At 49.1% G+C, this 11,969-nt stretch overlaps 1 pseudogene across 1 annotated transcript; it reads right to left on the bottom strand.

The window, feature by feature from the left end:
* Positions 1-4,816: 4,816 nt before the first annotated feature.
* On the bottom strand, positions 4,817-10,198 carry LOC309973535 (ATP synthase subunit O, mitochondrial-like; annotated as a pseudogene). Its single transcript has 3 exons — positions 10,183-10,198; positions 5,286-5,599; positions 4,817-5,152 (listed from the first exon to the last, which is right to left on the bottom strand). The product of its transcript is annotated as an ATP synthase subunit O, mitochondrial-like (transcript).
* Positions 10,199-11,969: the final 1,771 nt, after the last annotated feature.

The raw sequence follows: 11,969 nt of genomic DNA, 5'->3' as shown, positions 1-11,969 counted from the left end.
GGTGACCTTGCTAAGTAGCAATAATTTGGCTCCAGAGTCACCTGCTGCCCCCAGATACCTCTGAACCCCAGCCCAGGACCCCAGCCCAGAGGCAATAAAGGCAGTAGTCACCTCTGGCATCGTGTCCTCTCTCTCCCTTGGCAAGAAGGCCAGGCCCCCATTCCTGCTGATAGTGGGAACTTAATCACGGCCAATCCAGGTTTCCTCAATTCAGGACCCTCTCACCCCACAAACCCTGGTTCTAGGGTCGTTCCTGGGAAAGGAGAATGGACATGGGCTCTGCCTTAATCCACCCCAAATCCTGGGGGTTCTAGCTTCACCCCCCCTTCGTTTGCCAACAGGGTGTGGCATGGAGCTGGGGACGGGCCACAGAGCCCTCTCAGGGTCCCAAATAGCATGGCCGATCCCTGTGAGAAGACCTGTCCCCAGACAGAACCTCCCCCGCCCTTCCAGGCTGGATTTGTCACCACCCCTACCACCTGACAGAGCCATAGGGCAGTTCCAGGAGAACAATGGCTGAGTCGGTGCTGCCAGCTACTGGTGGAGCCTCCTGTGAGCCATCCTGGCGGAAGGGACTTGGGGCATGGAGGGAGGTGACCAACACGGAGGGAGGCGAGAGGTGGCTACACAGGATGCGGGCTCTAAAGGGGAGGCACGTGGCACAAGAGCAGAGGCTGGCCTCTGACCTCGTCTGGAGGGTGTTGGGGTCAGGAGTTTTTAGGCAGAAGAAATGCACAGGTTCAGGCTCTGAGCGGGAGGAGAGCTTGCCTCAGAACTGAAGGAAGCCCAGAGGCGGGCTGAGGCCAAGGCGGGGAGGCAGCAGGGCCTCAAAGGCACTTGGTCTTGAGGAAGCTGTGGTAGGTTTTAAGGGGTGACTGGCCCGCGGGCTGAGTGACATTTCCCCAATGTGCTTGACTGCCCTGGTGGCGCCAGGTCGTGGCTGGGCCCTGAGGCTTGGCCAGGAAGGCAGCTCAGGGTAGATGTCCTAGTTTGGGAGGTTTCTCCCCAGTGACCCCTGTAGGAGTTCAGACTTGGCAGGGACAGACAGAGCTGCTCCCACTGGCCTAGCCACCCAGGCCAGAGAACCAGCACGGGGGTCCCTGGGGGCTCCTCGGCCAGCACTGCACCAGGCTGCACCCCGCTTCCTAGACTCCCGGCAGTTCCTAGAAAGTGCTGCCGGCACCTGAGTCTCTCAGGTCTGGGCGGCTGGAGGAGGTGTCAGTATGTCTTTGCTAGAGAAGAAGGCCATCCAGGAGGAAATAATCCTGCTTTCTGTCCTGTGTTCTAATTCCTTCCGTTCTGTTTCCTTTATGAAAACAGTACCAACAGCAAACCCTCAAAACTAAAAAACTTCCCATTGCCTTCTTTGAACAAAGATGCTGAAATTCTTAAGCTCAAGCTGACACATCTTTGTTTTTTTTGCGGTACGCGGGCCTCTCACTGTTGTGGCCTCTCCCATTGCAGAGCACAGGCTCCGGACGCGCAGGCTCAGCGGCCATGGCTCACGGGCCCAGCCACTCCGCGGCATGTGGGATCTTCCCGGACTGGGGCACGAACCCGTGTCCCCTGCATCGGCAGGCGGACTCTCAACCACTGCCGCCACCAGGGAAGCCCAAGCTGAGACCTCTTAAGTGGGTGCCACCCTTTGCCTGTCTCATCTCACCCTGCAATGGTGTTCTGAAAGTTAACAGTTTTTTGTTTTTTTTTAAGATGGGCTGCATCTTCCCTTCCTTGCTGAAGGCTTGGAGGTGCCAGGGAGGGTCCTGCACGTGGAGGGGAGAGTGTCAGTCCTACAGGGTTGGGGAAGGCCTCTTGGAGATGGTGATGTTGGGGTTGAGCTGTGAAAGAATAGTGTAGCAGTCTCCAGACAGATGTGAGGGGCAGACAAGCAGGGAGAATGTTGCAGACAAAGGGAGCAGAAGGAGGAACTGCAGAGTGTAAGGGATTGGAGGTGAGTGGGGAGGCCAGGCCAGAGGGAGTTCGAATGATGTCTTGCAGGTAACGGGGAGGTGGGGGGTTGCCAGACAGGGGAGTGCTGTGGGCAGGTGTGGAGCTGGACTGCAGACAGGAGCCTGGAGTTACAGCTACAGGGAGAACAAAGTTCTGAGCTGGGGCTATGGGGGTACTGAGGGCCCCAGGTCTTTAGGTGTGTCTACCTATCTCTCGCAAGCCCACATTCATTTCCATGCTGCCATCCCCCCAGGCTCCCAGGTCTTGGCCACCATCATCTCTGGCCTGAAAGACTATGGCAGTCTCTTCACTGGGCTTCCCTTCTGTACTCCACCCCGCAACCGTCCATTCCCCATAAAGGAACAGAAAGAAGGGGTTTTCAAAACATCGCGTGGTGACCATACTCCTCTGGCTAAGACCCTTCAATGGCACCCCCCTACCTTTAGCACCAAGGTCAAGTTTGATTTCTTGACTTGGCATTCAAGGCCCTTAGCAATCAATACCCACTCGCATTATGTGCAGCCTCATCCCCCTAAAACAATCCAGCTGAGCTGGGCTATTTGCAACCTCAGTCCCTAGGTTTGCAACTCCCCTTTAGAACTTTGTTCCCTCGCATCCTCTACCCCATCCACTCTAGAATTGCCTCCTTAGGACTTCCCTGGTGGCACAGTGGTTAAGAATCTGCCTGCCAATGCTGGGGACATGGGTTCGAGCCCTGGTCAGGGAAGATCCCACGTGCTGCGGGGCAACTAAGCCCGTGTGCCATAACTGCTGAGCCTGCACTCTAGAACCTGCGAGCCACAACTACTGACCATGTGCCTAGAGCCCATGCTCCGCAACAAGAGAAGCCATCGCAATGAGAAGCCTGCGCACTGCAACGAAGAGTAGCCCCCGCTCGCCACAACTAGAGGAAGCCCGCATGCAGCAATGAAGATCTGACGCAGCCAAAAATAAATAAATCCAAAAAAAAAAAAAAAAAAACAAGAAAACAACCACTGGGCACCTGCTTTGTGCCAGGTGCTGGGGATGGCAAAATGTCCAGGGCTGGTGACAGCACCCAGGTCAAGGACAGGCAGGGTACTGAAGCTGGGAGATCCTGACTCCTTCTGCCAGCTGCCACCTCTACCCCTTCACCCATTCCCTGCACCTGCTGCCTCCTCACCTTCCTCCCACCTGTGCTGGTGACTCACCTGCATACATCAAAACCTGTCCTAGGGACTGGGTCAGTGCCAGGCCAGGTGCTGGAGAGACAGCAACAGTCTAGGTGGCTGCCACTGCCCTCCAGCTCTCAGAGAGAAATATGCACACCAAATCCCCTTAACACAGACCCTGATGGGTCGAAACAAAAGGCCTTCAAGAAGTTATTCTCAGGAATTCCCTGGCGGTCTGGTGGTTAGGACTCTGCGCTCCCACTGCAGGGGGCATGGGTTCGGTCCCTGGTCGGGGAGCTAAGGTCCCTCATACCACGCCGTGTGGCCAAAAAAAAAAAAGTTATTCTCAAAACAAATACTACTTGAGGAAGGCATCAGGTTCCCAGCGGGATGCTGGGACAAAGGTGAGTCCTCAAGGACATCACATATTGGCAGAGAGAAAGAAAAGCAGGTTGTGATAGCAGCCTCTGTTTACAGGGGCTTCCTGGGTGCTAAGCCCTATGCTAAGGGTGACTCCCAGATGATCACATTTCACCTCAGAACAGCCCAGTGGTGTAGGCACCATTAGCATCCCCAATTTACACATGAAGAACCAGAAGTTCAGCAAGCAAGTGCTTGCTCTGAATCACACAACTGGATCTACTGCTGTCTGGTACCAAGAGCTACTTGCCGTCAAACGTGAACATCTATGAGTAAAATTTCAGGCATCCTCTGGTAATGGAAACGCTGGAGGACGGTGGCAGCTTTAACAAAGGAGGGAGTGAGGCCAAGCCCTGGGGCTGCAGGATGGCAGACAGGGCAGCAAGAAGAGCCATGGAAGCACAGCACGAGGTGGAGGGTGGATCTGATGTGGGCTTTTCAGAGCTCAGCCCTTGGAAGGTAGGTGGTGCGGGTGCTGAGTACTCATCATTTCTGCAACTCCCTAGAAGGCACCCAGAGAAAGTCAGTTGAATTCATGGGGCAGATAGGCAGCCTCAGAAAAGGCTGGTGCAAAGGGGAAGGCAAAAGGTGCTGGGGTGTGCACTCTGGATGGGAATCTGGCTTGTGGACGGAGGCAGCAGAGGTAGCAGGTCTGATTCTGTCCACAAGAGGGCGCCTGGCACCAGGCAATGAAGCCGCCCTGGAGAATGGGGGGTGGTTTGTTGCTGGTTCCCCGATGGTCTTGGGAGAGCGGATGTGGAAGAGGGGATACATCCAACTCACTACCTTGAAATTCCAGCACCAGAAACAAGCACAGACGGGCAGGATGAGTTCAGATCGATGCATGTTTGCTCATTCTGAGACTGTATCATCTCAGGCCAATTATTTCCCTTTATACTGAGTCAGTAAGTTTTTTGACTGCCTTCTTGGTAAAATTTGAAAGGGCTCTTCCCTCGAAAACTGCCTTCCAAAAGGAACAACTCTTTCCTTTTTTTCCATCTCCCTCTCATACAGTAATGCTTCACTCATTTTGATTCATCTAATCTGCCATTCAATAGTGCACTATTTATTTCAATGATTGTAATTTCCAGAATTCTATCTTCAAATCTGCCTTAGTCTCTTACTTTTTGCTAATTTTTTTCCAGCACTTTTAGAGGTTTCATAGTTATTTTATATTGTGTCTGATAATAACAGTATTGAAGTCCCAGGGGTCTAAATCAATTTTTTTTTCCTGTTCGGGAAGCATTTTATTATTGCTCCAAGTTTAAGAATTTTCACTGACAGAAAATCAACACTTAGAAAATCTGCATTGCTTTGCTCAGCTTCTGAATCTTGGTTTTTGAAGACATATTTCTCTCCAGTACGGACAATCATTCCACCCATGATTGATGGCTCAATCTTAACTTCCAGTTTCAACACTTGGCCTTTACTTAGAAAGCTCTTCAGGGCCGTTTTTAATTCAGCAAGAGTGGCTTCATCTAAAGGAAGTACAGTGGTGACTGCAAGGTACTTACTTCTCCACTCTGGACACGCATCATAGTAGAAAAGTCAGAACTATGGCTCCAGGGGTATTGTTCAAGCGACCATTTTCAGCAAGCAAATTGATCCAACCGGATGCGAGGGGAGAAGACCTTTTTTTTTTTTTGGCTGTGCCGTGTACGGCTTTGGAGATCTTAGTTCCCTGACCAGGGATCGAACCCAGTTCCTTGGCAGTGAAAGCGTGGAGTTCTAACCACTGAACCGCCAGGGAAGTCCTGAGAAAACCTCTCTTTTGCTGTCATGTCTTTTAGGCTTTTCACCTCAATGTAACACTTTACATAGGGATTCATAATGGAAGCAGCCATTTCAGGTTCCTTCAAGATTTGTGCTACTCTCAACAATTCTTTTGCTACTTGCTCCAGTTTATTCTGTTTAGATGCAGCAGAATAAAGAGCTGTGGCATAGCGACCTTTGATACCATATATCTGAACACAGGTTTGATGGTGGCCCCACAGGCTTGATGAATGGCCTGAGCACAGATCTACTGAAGCATCGCACCTGCAGGGAGAGCCTGGGCACTGCTGGGGCAGCCTCTTCTCCTGGGCGGCTGTGGGTCAAACCTGAGTTGATGAGAGCTGAGTTAATTTTTTGTTCCTGCTGACTGTTGCTCCTAGTGGCTCATTTGCTTGGACATGAACTTTAGTAACTATCTTGGACAATTTATACTTGGTTGATATGTAATAATATGATTATAATATTTTTCTCTGGAGGATTTGCATTTTTGCTTCTGCCAGATACCAGGAGATACGAGCCTGGAATCATCTTAATTTCTCAGTCCAGGGATTCTTTGACCTCTGGAGTAATGAGAATCTGAACCTCAGCTCCAGGAGACAGCAGAAATAAAGTAGTCTCTGGTCAGGTTTTCTCTTTCTTCCAGCAGGGCCAGAGAGATGTTCTCTGCTCAGTTCCCTTTGCAGACAGGTCAATTTTCCCTGCTTGCCTTTTCACTGAGGCCAAAGCCAGTGCCCTGGCTTTATGGAGAGGTCCCCGTTTTGTTTCTCTATTTTGTACAGGCTCAAAGTTTAGTGCCACAGGTCCCCCTAGAGGCAGTTAATCCCTCCAGCTCTTGACTTCTTGGAATTTCTTTTGCCCCCAAACAGCAGTTTTCCTCTACTGTACCCAACTACCTTTGTGGTTTCGGCTTACTCTTTTTTTTGTCCCTTGGGGATTTCCTAAACTTTCTCATCTGTGACCTCAGCAAAAAAAGTCAATTCATTAGAATTTATCTGGCATCCAGGTGTTTTATGATAATGGCAAAATTTTCAGCCTTAAAATTTATATATATATAAATATATATAAATATTTATAATATATAAAAATATATATAAATATAGCAAATATAGCAAATATACATAAATATATATAAATATAAATATAGCAAATTTAACATGGTATTTTACTATATTATCCCAAGTCCCTGGGATCATTTTTCCAGGGCTAAGGCAGACTGTGGATTGTTGACTTGTCTACCAAATGTGCTTTTGTGCTAGACTGACAGTCACGAGGCTTGAGATCCTGTAATTGCTGAGTGGTGGACTGCAGCACCGGGCAGCTGTTGAGAAAAACTGGCAGTCGGCACCATCTGCACGAAACAGCTAAACCCACACCTTGCCTTCTAGGGCCAAGGCCAAGGTCATCCTCCTCCCTACCCTAAGATCTAGTAACCAACCCTTCCCTTTGCATTTTGGGGGCCTGTGAAGCAGATGGTGCCAACAAGCCTCTGGCGCAAGGCTGCTCAGAAGTAGTTCTAGGGCTGAGGCCAGAGATGGGCATTCGGGTGACAGGAGTGAGGCTGGGGCCAGGTCCTTGGGAAGTGAGGCCTCAGGTCACTGGTTAGGAAACTGGACTGATAACCCAAGACTTCATATGTACAGGTACACACAGGTGTGCCTGCAGCAACCTGTGTTACGTCACAGCCGGTCAGACCACCTCAGAGCCATGCAAGTACTACTTAGGTCCTGTCGGAGGAACAGCAAGCTGGGGGGCTTTCAGGGAAAGCAGTTTGAACACAGGTTTCAAGGATCCAAGAAATGTTCAGTTCTAGAAATCCCACTTTGGAAAATTATCCCAAAGAAATAAATCATGCTAAGGAAGATGTTCACTTCAGTATGTTAGGGAAAATTTGAAAGCAATCCAACTGCCCAACAGGAGGTGAACAGTTAAATTATGGCCTTGAGAGAATTCCCTGGCCGTCCAGTGGTTAGGACTCCGGGATTTCACTGCTGAGGGCCCGGGTTCAATCCCTGGTTGGGGAACTAAGATTCCACAAGCTGCATGGCACAGCCAAACAACAGAAAATTATGGCCTTGATTAAATCACACAATCATTAAGCAAATAAATGAGAAGGCAACAGTGAGCTTATGATTTAGCCTCAGTATAAAAAGGAAATGAATGAATATTCCCAAGTCCAGGTATGTTAAAAACGTTTAAGGAAATAACATAAGAGTTATTAGAAAAAAGTACCTACAGATCCACTACTCTATTTTTCAAACTTTCTGTGGTTGTATTTTCCTCATTAAAAGATCACTTAATGGTGAAGAGCTAACAAGGAGTTGGGAGTTATCTGTAGCTGTTGTTGGCACTTGGCTTCCCAGAGGTCCAGAAGCTGGAACCGCCTTCTTAGCAGTACCTCCTGCGTTCATTCCGCTGGGTGCTCTCAAGCCATAGCAAGAACCAGTGGAGCCCCACCCCATCTCTGAAGATCGAGGAACAAGGCAGAGGGGACGCAGAAGCCTGCCGGCAGGACGTCTTACAGAACTACACGCACCACCTTCCCTCCTAGTCCCATTCCAGCTTGAGTCAGAAAAGGAATATAGCCTTTTTATTGACTACTTTAAGTAGAACAAACTAAATACATATTTAACAGTTTTGGTTCATTTATACAGTACATTAAATAAGTTATGCACAGAGTTAAGTAACAAAAGTTCCTATCAGAATAGAATGACAAAGTACAGAAAAACCGAATCTACCGCATCCCGTGGGTGGTTTCACATTCATCATCCCCCTTAGAAAACCACGCTTGGAAGCTTAGTTTTTGATTTATTTACATTATTGGCTTTCTTTTATGGACGGAGCTTTTGTAGCCTCATCAGGAACTTTGAAAGCCTCTTAGCCAAACGGCACTTTCAGCCATTCGCCTAATGCTTATTGCTGCTTCTCTCTTGCCAACTCCAGTGCCGGGACGGCGCTGTCCCTGCCAGCTGCGCATGTCCTATTTGGTATAAGGATCAATGAGTGTACACTGGGCAGCTGTGGGTCTAACCAGATGGGGTAGCAGGGGAAGCTCCACCTCTGGGGCTGTGGAGGCAAAGGGTGGATGCAAGGTCTGCCCTCAGGCCTCAACCTTCTCCTGGCTCACGATGGAAAAGGTCACCTGCACCATCATCTTTGGAATTGAGCATGTCAATGCACGTGGGCAAAGAGGCAGGTAGTCAACATTTTGGTTTCACAATAACTACAGAGTTGGAAGGGCCCTATTCAACAGCTCACCCTGTACAACACCCCACTCCACCCCAGGCAGGACTCCTTCCTGACAGCTGGCCGGCTGGCCCATGCTGGAACAGTCCAGGTCTCTCTAGCTTTTCTTACATTTGGTTCAAACCTGCCACCACCTAGTTCTCTGTAGATAGCTTAAAAAAAAAACAAAAAAAACTAAGAAACTTGGCTTGGTCTATTGACCTGGGAGCCTGGAAACCAGTGCTGAAGAAAGCCTCCAAGATGAGTTCTATTTTAAATGATTTACTCAATACATAATCCCATCTACAATTTCCAAGACAAACAGCCACCTGGTCATCATTTATGCTTTCATCCCGAAGAACTCACGACCACACAATTCCAATTGTGCTGTTGAAACTTCAAGCCCACTTGCTGAGATATCTTCTGGAACTACCCATAACAAGGTCTACCCTTTGCACGCAGGTGACAGCACTGGGGATCAATCTGACTTTGGGACAAGGCTGTACAAAGTAAAGTGTAGATTTGCTGTCTAGAAGCTGAAGATGCTCATGTTGACACCAAGAAGTGAGGAGCTCCTGGTGGACCAACTGGCCCAGATGTACAAAGGTCATCCACACTGCAGAGGGCCCACTGCAGCCGATGCCAGGCATGGACCCATGCTGGGGAGATGGGTCTTGTTTCCAGTCTTAGATCCACTGAGAGACATACATGACTCAGCACTGTCTAAGAGAAGATGCACTTGCTGTGACCTCAGGGTCGCATGACTGTGCCTGAGCAGATCTGCTTGAGCCCCATCCCGGGGGCTGCAAGGATGCTCCCAAGTGGAGTGCTCACAGCTCAGCAGGAGGGCTGCCTATTCCTGAGCAGGTAGAACTAACCTGAGTCTGTTCTCACCACTGGACGGAGTCAGGCCTGGTGCAGGCAGTGTGGCCCCAAAGGATGACTGAAATTCTGGGGATCCAGCCCTCAAGCTTCCCTCAGAACATTTAAAGACAGCTCCCATGTTGGCCACTTCTGGTCTTCTCTGGCTCCTGCAACCTCTCCTCACTGGGGAGAGGACAATGATGTCCCATCACGTGTCACATCTGCTTTTGGTTTCCAGGATAATATTGAAGAGCCTATGACTACCCTGACAATACCTTCAGTACCACCACTATGTCTTTTTTTGTCCCCTGAAACTATAAAGGTTGATCCTCTAAGCAGTCTATTATTTTAAATCTAATTAAATGAAAGGGGGAAGCCTGAATCTGCACCCTCAACCTGGCAGCTGGAGTGGTTATCAGCAGACACGGGAAACTAAGTGGGGAACCTGGACTCACCCCTGCCCTCCAGTCCCCTCACCCCATCCCAAGATAGTGTCCCTTCTCCTCCTAACCAGAGAGCTGGAGAATTTCAGAAGAGCGGGAGGTGGAGAAAGGGACTGTTTACATTTAAATAGGAAGTCTTGGACAGATGCCCTAGCAACCTGTGTGAAACTGACCAAAATTAATACAGCAAAAGGCCTGAGATCTGAACTGTAGTGTGGAACACTGCCTAAGTTTTCAGCTTGGCCTCTGGGTAGCACATGAGCAAAGCCGTTTAGAATAGCATTACAAAAATTCTGAAAATTAAGCTGTCATTGGAACCACACTCCACAAAAGTCAGCTAGGACCTACCTGCACCTTACCTGTAGAGCTTGACATCGAGCCCTGACGAACAGCATTCGGTTGGTTTTGGCTCTTTATTCCAACCCGAAAAAACCTGAGCTACCCTGGCTAGTCCTGTGGCCACTGAAGGCTTAAAGAACATGCCTAGGTGTTCACCCAACTTGCCAATGAAAAAGGGAGCTGAGGACAGACCCAGCGGACACCACGAGACACCCTCTTGCTGCAACAGGTTTACAGGCTCAGCGACCTCCTCTCAGGGGACATGCTATGTCTCAGGGAAATGTAGGCAACTCCTGTCTGGGGTTCTGATTTCATCTCTGTTAGTCAGGACACCCCAACTGCTACAGCTTAAGGAGTTCCACAATAAAGTAACTATTCTGTTATTCTTTCTCTGGGGATATCTTACTTTATGTAGCAGAAATCCAGGTATTCTAAAGGTGTCTTGTTCTGAGTTTCTTTTAAGACAGAAAATCCTTGGGTAAGGTAAATTAGGGACTTAAAGTTCTTAAAGTAAGATACACCTATATGTAAGGACAACGTTACCTATGCTGATACCTTACTGAGAGCTTTCAATTCACTCTGGCCAATGCACAGAAATTGGCCATCTAAAGCTGGGCTTTCCAGGGCTAGCGGGACCTTGCCGCAAGAGGGCGCTGAAGGCTTGGAGGTGGAGTGGGGGAGGGTCAAAGTCCTTGGGCTCCCAATAAAACCTGAATGACAGGGAAGAACGTGTGTGGCAGTTCCTAACGTTTTAAAGGGACTATAGGTGATGTCATGTTCAGAGAGCTAGGTAAGCAGCTGGAAAACTCCCTGAAGACAGGAAGAAAAATTGGTCAGGCTCTCTCAAATGGTTGTCACATTTCACAGAACTTTTCTTAGCTCAAAGAGGGCAGGTACCAACAAAACAAGAGAAGGGAAACAGATTGTATGCCCAATAATAAATTGATATAGGACATAATGACAAGGTTTGAAGACTTCCTTCAGGTCCAAAAGGGTTGCTCAGAAGTGACCAGGCCTTGATTGGTGAGGCAAGTCGTAGCCACACCACATCGCATCCTGTGGGTCAACTACGGCTTCAGAGGTGCCAATAGAGACCACGGGAAGAAGATCCACGCAGTGATCTGGACATGCGTGGTCTGAGATAAAAGGACACAGAACAAGACAACTGTGCAAAGAGCCAAGTGGTGACAAAACGTTCTGCATTTCCAATAGATGATCCATTCAATAATGTGATATTAGTTTGGCAAACATGCTCAGAGGGAACAGACTATCCACAATTGAGTCTCATTCTCCCTCAGACCAATCCATGCGCTGAAAACTATTTTCTGCATAAGCAAAATCAAATAAGAGAAAAAAAAAATGGGTCCCAAACTAAAATAGCCAGCCAGGTTAGAAAATCTTGTCCAGAATGATCTGTGATGCTTGGTGAAGTTTTATTTTTTATTATGGGTGCTTTTTACTGAAATGGTGACTTCTTTCCTGTGGTTTCTGAGAATCTTAAGTCTGAACAGCAGGGTCGAGGAGGGAGTCCTGAGTGCTGCTTTTGGCCTGCCCAAGTCCCCACGGGACCAATCAGTGGCACCTGCTGAGGGTGGGCTCAAGGAGCTGTTAGGGGCAAGGGGAACTCCCTTTGGGAGAGAGGCCTCCTCCCGGCTTGCTATCAGTCTCCAGGCCTCTGCCATGGGAGGACGATGGAGTAGGGGCCAGCACATGGGGTGAGCTGCCTCCAGCCTGGCAGGGTTCATTCGACAGTCTGCTGCCTCACGAGGCAGGGAGGGGAGCTGGCGGGCTACACAGAAAAGTGGCC

Source organism: Leucopleurus acutus (genome assembly GCF_964270905.1).
Source record: "Leucopleurus acutus genome assembly, chromosome: 16".
Lineage (NCBI taxonomy): Eukaryota > Metazoa > Chordata > Mammalia > Artiodactyla > Delphinidae > Leucopleurus > Leucopleurus acutus.
The sequence above is the reverse complement of the archived record's forward strand: the minus strand, read 5'-3'. Positions and strand labels throughout refer to the sequence as shown.